General features: G+C 45.0%; 1 non-coding gene across 1 annotated transcript; it reads left to right on the forward strand.

Moving 5' to 3' along the window:
• The first annotated feature begins 6,859 nt into the window (after positions 1–6,859).
• Positions 6,860–6,932, forward strand: Trnav-aac (transfer RNA valine (anticodon AAC)). The gene has a single exon. It is a non-coding gene; the product is annotated as a tRNA-Val (tRNA).
• Positions 6,933–16,685: the final 9,753 nt, after the last annotated feature.

The raw sequence follows: 16,685 nt of genomic DNA on the forward strand, positions 1-16,685 counted from the left end.
CTATCTATCTATCTATCTATCTATCTATCTATCTATCTATCTATCTATCTATCTATCTATCTATCTATCTATCTATCTATCTATCTATCAGTAAGGTCTATGCTGCAGCTCTATAATGCCTTATTTCTCGGTTTTGCAAGATACAGTCTTCCTGTGATGGGAAATACCTGCAAAACAAATTTGAACGCACTCCACGGCCTGCAAGCTCAAGCTCTAAGGACATGCCTCGGTCTTCCGAAATGTGCGTCTACAGCGGCAACAATCGTCATTGCAGGAGACCATCCTGTGTCAACATACGTAACCACTGATACCCTCAGGGTGCATATTCGACACCTTGCCCGGGTACCTTCGCACCATCTCGCATATTTACCTGCACAAAGGCCGCATACAACATTCAGCCGCACTATTGCTGCCCATAGTACTTCTTTGCCATCGAACTATACGCCTGCAGCAAGGCCATCCTCGCCTATATGGTGCCTACATCGACCCGAAGTGCGCCTTACCATACCAGGAATTACGATGAAAAGAAGAATGTCATCGGTTTGCCCTTAAACAGGCTGCACTACTGTATTACATGAGGTGTACATTGCTCACACCCATATTTACACTGATGGTTCAGTTATGACTACAAGCTCAACCGCCGCCGTAATAATTCAGCAAGAGCTATCACAATACAGCTCAAAATGTTTCACGCAACCTCAACTACAGCTGCTGAACTAGTAGCGCTCCGTGCTGCTCTTCAATTTGTCATGGAGCAGACACCTAATTCGTGGTCTATCTTCTGCGATAGCAAAGCAGCCCTCCAAAGTCTACTCTCCGCTTTACGTCATGGCGCACATGAGCAGCTCGTCGCGGAAATCAGGCAAATCCACCATGAAGCAATAGAAAAAGGGCACCGAGTAGTATTCCAGTGGCTGCCTAGTCACTGCGGCATTCAGGGAAATGACCAAGCGGATGCAGCTGCCCGATCCGCTCATGACGGTGTCAGCAGCAGTGTCACCATTCCCCTGTCAAGATCGGACGCCGCAAGAGAACTTCGTAGGCTAGCTCGTCGCATAACGTTGGACTTGTGGAAGTCATCATCTACATTTACAAGTGCACGGCTGCATGCCTTGGACCCTGATCTTGAATTACGCATCCCGTCCACCTTATCACGACGTGACGCTACCCTGCTGGTCCGTCTATGGCTTGGAGTGGCCTTCTCAAATGCCTATTCGTATATTATTGGAATGGCAGAGAGCCCGTCGTGTGAAGTCTGCGGGTGCAGCGAAACAGTCGCGCACCTTCTCTGTGAGTGCACCCGCTTCAGCTCCGAAAGAACGGCCCTCTCAGCCGCATTAGGCCAGCTGGACAACCGCCCTCTCACGGAGAACAAATCCTAGGGCCCTGGCCTACCCGGTCTTCAGCGCAAGCCGCTCTGAGGGCGTTGTTGAGGTTTCTCCACGCAACCGGACTCAATGTCAAACTGTGACTGCTGGAAGAAAATGGTGCTGTGTAGTACTTGGACTGCGGTTATGACTTCGTTTTGTTTTGTTTCGTTTCGTTGTCGTTGTATTTTGTCGCGTGCTGTCGTCACAAACTCTTCTTCTTCTCTTTCATTCTTTTACATCCCCTTTCCCCTTCCCACGTGCAGGGTAGCAAACCGGAAACTGCTTCTGGTTAACCTCCCTGTCTTTCCTTTCTCCCTCTTATCTCTATCTATCTATCTATCTATATCTATCTATCTATCTATCTATCTATCTATCTATCTATCTATCTATCTATCTATCTATCTATCTATCTATATCTATCTATATCTATCTATCTATCTATCTAGCCGCCTACGACTTTGTGCTCTCCAGGTCGCTTGGTTAATCGAATGTACACCAAAGTTGGTATGGCGTAACATGTCTGTATTGCGAACATAAATGACAAGTCATAACATGAAAATCATGACACGCATGTCATGTACAGCATGATTTACATGCCACGCTCATGATGCGCTGGCGGCCGTTTCGCTAGCTCGATATACACCGAAATTGGTATCTTGCGACGTGACTGTGTGACAAACATAAATAACACGAGTTAACATGAAAGTCATGACACACATGTCATGTACAGCATGACTTACGTGCCAGGCTTATGGTGCGCAGGCGGCCGTTTCGCTAGCCTACCCCGAAGTTGGTATTGCGCGACGTTACGTGTGACTGTGACGAACATAAATAATAGGAGCTAACATGAAAACCATGACACGCGTTTTGCTAAACGACATACAAGACGATGTATGTAGCTGTTGGTGGCTGCTTCGCATTACATCGATTCCCACAATGCGTGGGATCTGCCGGCTTTTTATTTTAATGAGGTGTTTTAAAGGCCCTTTGTCGTAATTTCAATTGAGATAGGCGAGGTTGCACGTGCTGCTTGCAAATAATCAAAGTGACGAGACCAAGCATGCGCCCCTCAGCCCCAGACCTTCCCCTATGTGCGCATTCCTATACCTCCAGCGCAATTCTACAATTCTCACGTAGCGCACAGAAAGCATTGCCCATTTTTTCTTAGATATAACAAGGAAAGAGCACGAAACATCTCAGCGTTTGGACACACGTCCGCTCTCTACTAGATCTTATGAGCGTCTCTAAACACGCAGGCACGCAGTCCGTCCCCTCCTGCCGACGTAGCCGCACACCACCCTCACAAGCACAACACACGCGGAGCGACGCACTGCTCTTCTTCCGTCAACACCGCGATCAAAGGTTGCCCCGCCGAGGCAATGTTGGCGGATGTGGGGCGCGGTCTAACGGTTTCAGACCCTCGATGGCGGCAGACGAGGAGTTGCGGTGCTTTCCTGGAAAAGCGTCTGGAGTGCGCACGTGACGTTCAACAAGTACAAATGGAAACAAAATAGAAATACAACATCACCAGGTTTTGCACTGCCTCCGTGATCGGCCCACTACTGACCAAACTAAGACGCATTTGATGAAATCATCATGCGACATCGCATGACGTCACAAATTTTGGCGATTTGTGACATCGTGACGACGTCATATGGTGACGTCATCACGTGGTGATCTTTTGCATCCCACCAAACCCACCATCTACAGCTGCGATTCGAGCCCTGGCCTTTTGAGTGAGAAGCGGGCATTCTACCCCTGCACCACTTTGGCAGAGCCGCGCGCAACTCTTAAATGACGATACATTGCAGACTACCGATCGCAGCGCCACGGGCGGATTGACCCTGTTTGGTCTTCACTCTCTGTACATTGGTGCTGCGGCCGTTCCGAGCACTCCCCTGTTCTAGTACACTCTATCACGGCGTAGAATTTTTTTTATTGTCGCAACTTCTAGTCATATCAAGAAAAGTCATACTAGACGCGTTAAGAGTCATTCTTTCACAACGCAAACATTACGTCGTCATGCATGAAATCATTGCTAAAGTCAATATTTTATGCTGAAACCCCCGGAATTATGATTTTTAAGTGTTCGTGCTACACATTTACATCTTCGCCGAAAGGCTTTTACATTTAGTCACATAAATAAAAATGTGGAAGTGGTTTTATACATGCGTGGCTGCTTTTGCTACTTTTACTGCACTTGGCTCAAGTTGGCTACTTCTGGCTAGTTTTTCCAATTTTCTGGCTATATTTTGCCTTTTCGACCTTTCAGCCCTGCGCGTCAACTAGAAGATTCATGTCAAAAGAGATAGGCTACTTGGCTCCGACTCATGCAATAAATTCCTTATTGCTGCGAGAAATATCGATCAGTTCTGCGTTATGGCCTCGCGAACGATTGTTGCGCTTCGCAGAAGTCCACGAGCAGTTCGGATTCAGCACTGGAGGAACATAGCATATGTCCAGGACAGATAGGCGGATATAAGCCTTGGCCGCGACAGCGCACCCGCGGTCATCGTTCTCTTCTTTGAAGATCTGCGCGCTCGCGGCTGTCGCTCCCATAATATATATATTATATATATATAATATATATATATATATATATATATATGTGTGTGTGTGTGTATCTATGTATATATATACATAATTTTACACAAAATTTCCTCGGTTACAGTGGGACACTTTCGCAGAGCTCGCCCCGACGTTGTTCTGTCGCAACGGTGTACTGCTACCGACCCGCCATGCGTTCGGGACAGACAACTGATTTTTCTCGACCCAGTTTTTTACGGCGCGACAGGAACCCTTTGTAGCGTTTGTAGCTGCAGTGGTCTATCTGAAAAGCACGTAGTTCTTTTATAAGCAGTATTTATCGATCAAGAAAGGCTCCAAACACGCATGGAAGCTTGCTCCGGCATCGCTGAGAAGTGATAGCGATGCCGCTAGCCCTTGTGAAAGCTGTTGTTGTTCTGTTTTTGCAGGAGTTACTGTAACTATGCTTAACCACCTTTATTTTGAGCTTTCCAACTATTTTTGAAAATAGCGAGCTGTTACAATGAGATGTGTGGCTTTATACACCTTCCCGGTATTTGTACAGCGTTGTGTGCGCCTGTGCCCAAGGTTGCCTGCGCCTGTGTCATGGATGGCTTGTCCCGGCGTCGTTACTCTCTCGATACACGAGCCAAGCCAAGTAATCGAAAACGTAACTGCGCATATGCACGGCCGCACCGAGTAGCAGCGCGCGCCATTGCTGAGACGAAGTGTAGCTAGCAGAACTACGTCGCTCCAAAATCTTAGCGACCTGGAAACTACGTGCGCGGTTGCATGAGCGCGCTGAAAATTTGCTCAAGACGCGCTGACGTCCATGGGATCATTACGTCACGCGAAGGCAGCGCCACTTTAATGCATACTACTAACGAAGGCCTGTATGTACATTATTATGGAGTAATACCTTTTAATATAAAGAAACGAACAATATTTCAATACTAAGAAAAATATCGTCGACCGCGTACAGCAATCAACGGTCACGTGGCAGTCTTCATCGAATCATTCATGTTTCTGCCGCCAGAGGCGCCACAGGTCATTTTTCGCGACTTTCAATTAAGAAATAAAAATATAAATCCATCTCTCACAAAAAAAAGAGGGTTGGTTTGAGTCAGTGCGACGGACAATCTTTACATCAGTGGAGTCATTTCACTTCATGTTCTGGGCAGTTGTCGGTCCCTTTAAGAGTACCATCCAATGCGTCAGACGAGCGCCTATTTAGCGTATAGGTGCAGCTGTTGCTTAATTCATGCAGCTGTTGCTTAAATTCTACCAGAAGTTGTAGTTATTGGAAAACTCTCCCTGCAATACTCTATAGCACCAGCCATCAACTTCGTTTTCAAAATGACATTTGTTTTTGTCTATCGGCAGTTGCGGGCACACGTTTCTATAGCTAATTTTTGAGCGAAGGAGGCTGACATTGAACACCTTCACGTGAACACTCGCAATTTTTGCAGCGATTATGCAGGTTAAATGGGGCAAAATTCTACATGTGCGCAAATATTTTATTTCCGGAAACTAAGCCGTTTAAGCATTTCTTTATAGCTACAATATTTGAGCAGCTACCTTATTAGTAGAAGCACCGCCATAATTACTATAAATTTGTTGAGAGTTTACTGACGTTTCCTTTGCGGAGGGCGATGAAGATGAAATCTAACTTTGTGTAGAATGTAAGACTGAGAAAATGGCTTTACCATGTGCCACAGAGTTATAGAAGCCATCACATGTAACACCACGGGCACCATTGTAGGCAACAGACTGGAATCGGCGTCTGTGGGAGTTCGTCCTGAAATTGGAAATGCTCTATAGCTCAGTTTTCTTGTGTATTATTTCAGACGGGAAGGTAACCCGTTTCGGTGGCGTCTCGGCGTCGCGACTTCAAGAAAACAGGTGTGTGATCGCGTCTTCAGTGAGCCCCACGGCAGATGCTACGCGTACAATAAATATAAATATATATTTGAGGTGCTATACCGTCAGATGTTGCGCAGTTGGCGATCACACGAAGCCAGAAGGACATTTTCTTTTCTTTTCTTTTCTTTTCTCTTGATGTTCGTATTATTTTCCTGAAATGCACGTGTCGTGTCGCTTCGGCAGACACAACCTAACGCAAAAAACTCGCGCGGCCCCTAATGAATTTGCCTAAGACTACTCGAAGGCGACAGCCATTTTTTTTTCCTTCTCAGGCGATGTATTGATCCTACCCCGCACCCCTCCGAAAGCTTTCTGCCCCTAATGTCGTTTCGTACGGCCTCCAGGATCGGAGGTATTGCAAGCTTTGTGCAACTCACCTATAGTTCTGCCCTGCCTCGGGCCACCTTTGACCAAGCTATGATGTCACATGATGACGTCATTAAGTGACGCCACGTTATGCGACGTCGTTGTGACGCCGCGAATTTTGGCTATCTGGGATGTCATGATGATGTCATATGGTGACGTCATCACCTGATGATGATTTTTGCATGCATCTTGTTGACGCCGCCGACGCCGCCGGAAGACGCCGACGATCAATTTTTCGCGTTTGATGAGGCATCTAAGCATTTCGCCTTTAAAAAAAAATTATGGGTCTTTCACTGGTGAAGTCACTTGGAGTGCCAAATCAATCGCAAAATTTGTAATTATTTTCTTTTTTATTGTTTCTTACTTCCTTTATTATTTTTGTTGCTTTATTATTGCATTCTTATGTCTGATATTTTTATTTTATCACATTTTACGTATTTATTTCCTAGAGAACCAATTTTTGTTGTATTTTGCGGCAGGGTACACTGCTATCGAGGACAAACAACTCCTGCGTGCTTTGAATTTCCCGCGCTCTTCGCTCGTAATGAGACTCGCAGTGCTTAGGCATTTAAAATACGGTGCAACATTCGACCTCACTAAACCCACACCCACAGACTGGGAAGGTGAGGGATCGTGGCCATTACTACCTGAATTTTGCATAAGGCATCCGTTCTGTTCTTGTGGTGTAGTGGTTATCACATCCGCCTAACACGCGGAAGGTCCCAGGTTCGAGCCCTGGCAGGAACAGTTTTTTTTTTTTGCAGCTTTTTTTTGTTTTTGTTTTTTGCAGGCAGGTGGAAGTAGCGTCTCATGGATGGCACGTACCTTTAATACGTGTGAAATGACGTCAACATTGCATTTAAACTGGCTTTCCATCTCTTTCCCTCTAGCTCAAATTGCTTCTTTGGAAAGATGCGCTGCAACGCAACAAACTTCCAGCACCCATTGATTCATTCGATAGATAGATAGATAGATAGATAGATAGATAGATAGATAGATAGATAGATAGATAGATAGATAGATAGATAGTAGATAGATAGATAGATAGATAGATAGATAGATAGATAGATAGATAGATAGATAGATAGATGATAGATAGATAGATAGATAGATAGATAGATAGATAGATAGATAGATAGATAGATAGATAGATAGATAGATAGATAGATAGATAGATAGATAGGCTTTTTTGAAAACTAAGCAGGTTTGCCTCGCTGGAGCACATGTCTCTCATCGTACTACACGTACATGCTGTGATAAATGAAACGATGCACAGGAACGTAACTAGCGTAACAGGACCGTGCGCACAGGTCCGACCTACACAACAAATTAAATATCGAAGCATATCCCGAAGTTATTGCCTCAGAGAAAGAGTCAGGCATGTGAGACTCGCCTAGAGAGCATGCTGCATATTCTTCGTATACATTTTTCTTTTACTGCAATTCGCGTATTATCAACATTTCGCCCAGTTTGTGACAGGCTACTGTTGCAATACAGCCTGTGCTTCGTCAGCAATATCTGGTCAAGCCCGCTTTCCCCCACCCCCTATTGTAGGGTCGCAAACCGTATGTTCTAATCCCGATTGACTTCCTTGACTCTCCCTCTTTTCTTTTTATCTCTCTCTGTCTCTCTCTCTCGCTCTCCCGGTGACACATGAAGTTACCAAAGCGAGTCATATTGTTCTTTCCACTTTCTTTAGCATCTCGTATTGAATGTAGGTGCAGCAAAGCGTCCCGTTTGATAAATCTGGCAAGAAAATTTGCACTCTTTCACAAGACGCACATATATGTGTGAAAGCAGGCGCCAGTATCTTTTGAACTTGCGTCAGACGCTGTGGCTGAGAAGTACGTATCAGCTCTTACTGTGCCCGTTCCACGCCGAAACGGGATGGTTTGACAAAGGTAGCATAATCGTTTAGTTTTTACATACTTCGTGTTGACCGTCAAAGCTTTCAGAATGTTTATTTTTCACAAATGTCGCCCACTTGAAGATGTGTTCTTATAGTGGTGATGTCGGCCATGGGTGCAAGCCAGCAGATCTCAAGAAGAGACTATTTTTATTGATTGCGTGAAGTCGTTTTTAATGTAGAGTAATGCTTTGGTCGAATAAGGTAGTACCTTTACTTTATGTACCAATTCGCTTAAATGCATTAAGGGCAACTAAACTTATGAATAACGTCAATTTTAACGCAGCCGCCCTCCGAGCTTCGAGCGTAAAGTTGAAACTCGCAGTGCATGCGTGCACTCATGACGGTGGTAGAATTTCCGGAAAGTGAATGAACGTTTTTCGGAAATGAGAGCCGCAATACAGCATTATGTCGACTGCACGAGTGCACTCACTGTTTCTACTCGAAGCCATATCTGTAAGCAAGCTGAATAAAACTTATTTGTTTATAACGATAGTTAGAACTTAATGCAAGTGCTGTTAAGATCACACGTTGTTTAGCAGGATTGTACACAAATAAGGGGTCGCAGGAGCATAGAAAATAGCTGTGTAATGGGTCAACGCTTAAGCCTGTTCTTTTGCCAGCCAGCTCAAATAAACAAGTATGGCCACGGGGAATTAAAGAGCACCACGGTGCCGGATTTTAGTCTACACTTCAGCAGCAATCGCAAACTTCCCAACTCTTATTTCGCAGCCATCGGAGGGCCGATTCCTATACGCCTTAATTGACAGCGAGCGCGCAATGTTTATCGATTCCTGGAACCATTAGGAATTCCACTGCGTCTCTGCCAGGACGATACGCTATAGTGAACGCTTTCATCCGTGCTTTCCGCACTATCGCCGCCGACGAAGAACCGAAAAACTAAGAGAAGCTCGCCAGCTGCGTTGATGTCGGGGTACGACACGGTCCTAAAACGACAGGTGCGTGCGGCTGTGAGGACCAAAGCAAAGTCATTTGTGTTGAAGCCCGTACCCTGGCCCCGTAACGCCACACCTGTACACGTATACGGAAACAAATGTAACTGATACATTACGTTGCTACAAATATAACGTGATTTCATTGGTCAATACTGCTCAGCTTATGTAATCTTGGATTCCCTAAAACGTTTGGATTCCTTTTATGTTATTTTTTTTTCGATCTTATTATTTCGTTGAATTGTGCCAACGTTCAATAAATTATAGAAGATGATAGCCTTACTTTTTTATCGTGTCTCTTTCGTCCGTCATGTGTCATTTGTCGTCGCTATGCAAAAGCTCTGAAAATTTTTCGTTGTTATATTCCCCCGTTTCCACTAGAATGCACCCCTGTTGCACAAAAATAATAGCGTGCTGGATTGCGCGTTCAATGCAAAGGCTGATTTATAGCGCATAAGATTGCGCTCGCTAAATTCTAAATTCACTAAGCTCTAAAGCATAGTGCCTTATATGGCATTGTTGGGGATGTATCCCGATTACGGATTCGATGAAGGCTATACACGGGTCTTAGTTCGCTACGCGACGCTAGCCCCGTTGGAGCTGCAGGGGGCTTCCCCGAGCAGCTTGTCTACCGAAACTATGGATTCTTTCCATCGCTCCCATGACGCTGTTTCACCCTCTTAGCGATCACGTGCCTGGCCGTGGCTTCCCAGAAGTGAGTCCTTGGTGCTCCAACACGCGGCGCGCAGTCCGAATTGTCTCCGAGAGGCGCGATGACATGCAAACACTTCCCCTTCCAGTAACATTCGAGGGTAGAGCCTTGCGTGGCAGGTTCATGATAAAAGAAATTGGCGTGCAGGCACCGTCATAAGAGTAGAGATCAGACACCACAAACCCCGACCAAACAATAGGAAGAGCGCACTGTGGTGGAAAGAAGTTGATGCAAAAATTTATTTGCGCATGCGCAGGCATGCAGCGCTAACTGCCAGTTTGGGACACGTAGGGGTCTACGCGAGAGATAACTAGTCAGTCATTTATTCTAGTTAACCAACGGCTGGCTCACGCATGCACTACCGCTACTATCGATATGTCAGGTGTCTACCATCGAACGAGGGTCTTCATTCTTGTGCCTCTACAACTGCACAATCATCGAATTTCGGTCGCACTCTCGACAATGTAAAGATAGGTTAGATGGTGAGCTGATAATTCTAATATAATAATAAATAATAATAATAATAATAATAAATAATAATAATAATAATAATAATAATAATATAATAATAATCTGAGGTTTAACGTCCCACAACCATGATATGAATATGAGGGACGCCGTAGTGGAGGGCTCCGGAAATTTCGACCTCCTGCGGTTCTTATCGTGCACCTAAATCTAAGTACACGGCCTCAAAATTTTCGCCTCCATCGAAAATGCAGCGTCCGCAGCCGGGAGTCGATCCCGCGACCTTCGGGCCAGCAGCCGAGCGCCATAGCCACTAGACCACCGTGGCGGGGCCACATAAGTTTCAAGAGCGGAGCTAGTGCGAACAGGATCATCATCATGAATCGGCACGCACTCTCTTCATCCTCTTCTTCATCTTCTTCTTCGCTCCCCCAAAACACGTGCGCTGATTTCTCTCGGGATGGAATAACTTTTCAAGATGTACTTTTGGGCTAGTTGGTTCATATTCGTAGTAAAACAGCGCCGGCGAAAACACAGACCAGCCGATGAAATGACACGTAACACAAGGCGCACTGACAACTGAAGGTTCATTCAGTATCTGCACCGAATAATACGCCTTCACATGAATAAACAGAAGAAAGGGTTACAAGAGATATGACAGTGCATCACGTGGTCACTCCTACTGCGCGTGCAAAACGGTTCCTGCAAGAAATCTGAGATCCTTCTCCGAAAGCAAAACAGAAGGCATGCTGACACATGATTCCCCGAGCTTTTTTTTATCTAGTATCCATTGCAGAAGAGCGGTTGCGCACCTCGATTTGAAAGCACTGGCATCATGTACAAATCAGCTGACAGGTTAACAAGGGAGGTTGTTGAAGCGCTAGAGATAAAAAAGCTCGGGGAATCTTGTGTCAGCATGCCTTCTGTTTTGCTTTCGGAGAAGGATGTCAGATTTCGTGCAGGAACTGTTTTGCACGCGCAGTAGGAGTGACCACGTGATGCACTGTCATATCTCTTCTAACCTTCTTTCTTCTGTTTATTCACGTGAAGGCAGTATTTATTCGGTGCAGACTCTAATGAACTTCAGTTGTTAGTGCGCCTTGTGTTACGTTTCCTTCTCCTCGTCATGGTCTGTTGTCTTCGCCGGCGCTGTTTTAGTGGAATAACTTTGATGGCTGAGAGGACGAGTATAGAGAGAGAGAGAGAAAGAAAAAGCCGGCAGATCCTACGCATTGTGGGAATCGATGTAACGCGAGCCCAGCAAGAGCTGCATACATCGTCTTGTAGTCACTAAGGATGCGTGTCATGGTTTTCATGTTAACTCCTATTATTTATGTTCGCCACACAGTAACGTCGCACAATACCAACTCTGGGGTAGATCAAGCTAGCGAAACGGCCGCCAGCGCACCATGAGCGTGGTACGTAAGTTATGCTGTATATGACATGTGTGTGATGACTTTCATGTTAACTCGTGTTATTTATGTTCCTCACACAGTCACGTCGCAAGATACTAATTTGGTTTCTATCAAGCTAGCGAAACGGCCGCCAGCGCACCATGAGCGTGGTACGTAAGTCATGCTGTACATGACATGCGTGTCATGATTTTCATGTTAACTCATGTTATTTATATTCGTCACACAGTCACGTCGCAAGATACTAATTTTGGTTTATATCAAGCTAGCGAAACGGCCGCCAGCGCACCATGAGCGTGGCACGTAAGTCATGCTGTACATGACATGCGTTTCATGATTTTCATGTTAACTCATGTTATTTATATTCGTCACAGAGTCACGTCGCAAGATACTAATTTTGGTTTCTATCAAGCTAGCGAAACGGCCGCCAGCGCACCATGAGTGTGGTACGTAAGTCATGCTGTACATGACATGCGTGTCATGATTTTCATGTTAACTCATGTTATTTATATTCGTCACACAGTCACGTCGCAAGATACTAATTTTGGTTTATATCAAGCTAGCGAAACGGCCGCCAGCGCACCATGAGCGTGGCACGTAAGTCATGCTGTACATGACATGCGTTTCATGATTTCATGTTAACTCATGTTATTTATATTCGTCACAGAGTCACGTCGCAAGATACTAATTTTGGTTTATATCAAGCTAGCGAAACGGCCGCCAGCGCACCATGAGCGTGGTACGTAAGTCATGCTGTACATGACATGCGTGTCATGATTTTCATGTTAACTCGTGTTATTTATGTTCGTTACACAGTCACGTCACGCAATACCAATTTCGGGGTAGATCAAGCTAGCGAAACGGCCGCCAGCGCACCATGAGCTTGGCACGTAAGTCATGCTGTACATGACATGCGTGTCATGATTTTCACGTTAACTCGTGTCATTTATGTTTGTCACACAGTCACGTCGCAAGATACCAATTTTGGTGTATATCAAGCTAGCGAAACGGTCGCCAGCGCACCATGAGCGTGGCATTAAATCATGCTGTACATGACATGCGTGTCATGATTTTCATGTTATGACTTGTCATTTATGTTCGTCATACGTCATGTTAAGCCATACCAATTTTGGTGTACATTCGATTAACCAAGCGACCAGGAGGGCACAAAGTCGTAGGCGGCTAGATAGATAGATAGATAGATAGATAGATAGATAGATAGATAGATAGATAGATAGATAGATAGATAGATAGATAGATAGTAGATAGATAGATAGATAGATAGATAGATGATAGATAGATATAGATAGATAGATAGATACGCTCAAAGTCGCAGAAGTTCGCTAAGAAATGCTTCGCATTTAAAAGAAAGAAACAGAGAGACAAAAAGAGAAATTCTTGGCGAAAAAATACCTTGGCGAGGCGGAATTCGAACCCGCGGACCCACGACCCGAAGGCGAGCGTCCTAACCAGTCGGCTATCCAGGCACGCTAGATGAGCATAGCAAGCCTTGTATGGTATACCATAGCAAGGTGGCGGGAAAGGGAAGTGAGGGTGAGAAGGAGGGTGGTGAGGAGGGGAGAGAGTAAGCATGGCATAGCAAGGAAGAGAAAGAGAGAAACAGAGACGGAGAAAGGGAAGAAAGAGAGAGGATGAAATAAAGAACCATACCATAGGACGAAAGAGAGAAATAGAGGAAGGAAAGTGAAGAAAGACAGAAAGAAATAAAGATAGAAAGGAAGAGGAAGCAAGCAATAGAGAGAGAGAGAGAAAGCAGAACAAGAAAGAGAAGTAGAAAGAGTGAGAAAGGCAAAGAAATACGAAGAAATATATATAGAGAGAGAAAGGAATAGAAATAAACACAGACAAAAAAGAGAGAAAAAAACAGGGAGATGAGAGAAAGAAACAGATGAAGAAAAGAAGAAAGAAATAAAACAAACAAAAGGGGCGGCCCAGCTCCGCACTTCATGGATGCTTGTCACCCCTAGCGCGAAGCTGCTTTAATGGTCTTTTTTTGCCTACTTTCTTTTCCGCCGCGTGCGCTCTTTCACTTGTTAGTCGGCGTATGTGTTGTCTGATCTCTTGTGTTCGTGTCAGCACGCCAACTTCTCTCATCATGAATCCGTAGCATGCAACTAGATCAACTTTCTCTCGTGGTATGTTCACTATCACTGTGTTATCGACAGACACGGTGGTCTTCTCTGCAGCCGGTGTGTAGTAAACTGTACGAAGCGTCCAGGGCTCCAGCTCACCGATACACCTTGGATGCAGTCCACGAGCCTACTGTCGCTCAACAGGATGGTACTACACACACTGACACGAAAGATCATCGCCTCCGTGCTCGTAGCATAACTGACCGACACTTCACGGCACACATTCGCATGAACAACCGCTGGTATTTCGGAACTCATCTCTTGATCAGTGTAGTGAATTACCATGCACTGCACGACAGTAAAAGTGTGGCATGTGAGGGGCATATGAAAAATCCTTGAACACGGGGTTTCGCTGGAGCCAAAGTTTAAATAAGTGGTCTTGTCTTCTTGAAGGCAGCGCATCAGCTGCTGCCTTGAGTGTGCGGGGCATAAAATGTTAACTGCATGGAATGTAACAGCAGTCACAGGTGTGCGCAGGGTTCTCCGTCAGGGGGGGGGGGGTATGCACGGGAAGGGCGCCCACATTTACTTTTGCAGTGTTTCACCAGAGAAGTATAGGTTAGGGTTCCCCGAACGTTGAGGGAGACAAGTCGGCTGGCGTCAAAAAAAGAACGCGACCAGCGCGCGACACAACACAAAGGACCCACAGTGAAGTTCGCGGCCCCATATGCGTGAGTGTCGTAGGCTAACCTCGTAAAACCGCTCCGCAAAACCGTTGCTTCACAGGCACGTGCACGTTGTATAAGCACAGCCTTTTTTCTTTTCTTTTTTTTCTTCTGGACGAGCACGCGCCGCCGTACTATCTAAAAATAATTCTCACGTCCTGTTGCACTACGACGCAAAGTATCTCTTCACGTGCAGCTGTTTTCACGGTTTTTGGTACCGACCACCGGAAACGTGGTTTCTAAAGACTGCGCAGCGCGCGAAGCGCATACAATTATCGTTCGGAGGTCGCAGCTGCGGGCCCTCGAAATGGATGTCAACATAATCCTGAGGCCTAAAAGTGCAGCGCATTTAATACACGTGGTGCGACGTGCAATATAAAAGAGACGGCGGCGACTCCACGTAGTCAACAAAACACTATCAAGAAAGACCGCAGATCCCATACAATGTAAATTTCAAGTATTGCCCGCGCACAGCCCAAACTCTTGCATTCGCCTAGTAAAAAAGGGCAGGAAATTGTAAGTTAAACGCAAGCCGCAATAGCATTTACTTCGAGAAACGTGAACATAAGAAAGAAATGTACAAAAGTTTAAACTGTATTAGTTGGAAGAAGGCTTGAAAGGTTTTATAGTGCAGATGTCCGCGCGCGATCGGAGAGAATAGCACAGCTGCCAAGTTGACCCGATTTTCTTACATAAAATCTTTTTATTGATTGTTTACTAATTGAAACGCCAATGACGTATCACGGCTCCTTCCAATTTAGAGCTACCATAGTTCAGTTGTGCTCACTCCAAACAAAAGATATTCGATAGATATTGAGCTTTTATAATAATAGTCCACATGCCACAATAAATTTTTTCTCCGGGCACGCGTTTTTTTATGTGAAGTATAGCATACATGCCTAGTTTCTGCACTTCCTGCTAAATTAACAATATATTCATAGTACAACAAGGTGCATAAAGCCATTCGAGCTAAAGTTTTATAGGCGTCGTAACAAAGCCTTGCTGCTGCTGTTTCCACCATTCGAAGGTTGGTCCCTGTAATATAGAATCGGTAGTATATCGATAGGTTGCCTGTAAATGCGTATTTCTTGCGCCTCGAAATTGATGCGCAATAACTTCTAACATCAGACATCATCTCTCAGTGGAACATTGACTGCTTCGTCTTCACAGCCTGCCACTCCGACAGTTCAAGCTGTGTCCTCTCTATGACGTGGCACCTCCCAGACAGGTAAAGCAGGAAGATGTAGTCGATGATAAGAATGTGAGAAATGGAATACACGATACTATCCTGCGTGAAGGAATTGTTTTGCATTAAGTATATGTGACCGCTTAGCATTGGGTGGGAAGTGATATCGATATGTCGTTCGGCGCAAGAAATGCGTGTACTGCATGCGCCCCGAACAAATTTTGATGCGGATTCTGTAGCGAATGCTTTTATAGTACAATCTAGAAAACACGCGGGGGGTCGTGAGATTATCCTGGAATGTGCCGCAGTTCACGTAGCAGACGCACTTGACTTGTAGATAAGAGTTCGACGAACATTGCGCTTGCCGCTATCGTTGTGATTCTAAGTGTTGCTTGATTTCCAAAGAATACGTTCAACCTTTTCAAAAAAAACTTTGACTCTTGACTCACCGTTTGAGAGTTTTTGGCGTCACCTCCGTGGCTATACAAATTTGGTAATATCAAAGAAATAAGCCTAAGCAGCCCCTACTGATGAGCTTTAATGTGATATATAATGAATAGCATACATTACGGTTGGTGCGCACGTCTGTGAGCGCAGTTTGGCTCACTTCTCTTCTGTGCCATCTTTTAAAAAACGCAGTTCTACAAAACGTTCGTTCCCTTCACTATAATCTCAAGCGTCTTTACAGCTTGTTTCCCACAGATTTTACTTAATATGCACTTATCTGCTAATTGGTGAGCCATGATATTGATGAAGTAGCGCACAAAAGCATAGTTACGCACATATAAGAAGGCGTAAACGCAGTGTCTTCCTTATATGTCTTTGGCTACACTTCACCATAATCTACAAATTTCGTTGGCCCTGCAGCGAGAAATAGGCCCTTACACAAATAGGTTTAGACAGAATAGACGGTCTGAAAAGGAATTTGCACAGTCTATAGATGGTCTAAATACATTTTTGTGAGGGTAGCTAAATCAGCTCTATTTTGGCTCTCCATCGCTGTTATTCGGTAAAGTCAACATGACTTTGCCGCTATGTAATCATTTCA

The sequence above is a fragment of the Rhipicephalus sanguineus genome, unplaced genomic scaffold, assembly GCF_013339695.2.
Source record: "Rhipicephalus sanguineus isolate Rsan-2018 unplaced genomic scaffold, BIME_Rsan_1.4 Seq892, whole genome shotgun sequence".
Classification (NCBI taxonomy): domain Eukaryota; kingdom Metazoa; phylum Arthropoda; class Arachnida; order Ixodida; family Ixodidae; genus Rhipicephalus; species Rhipicephalus sanguineus.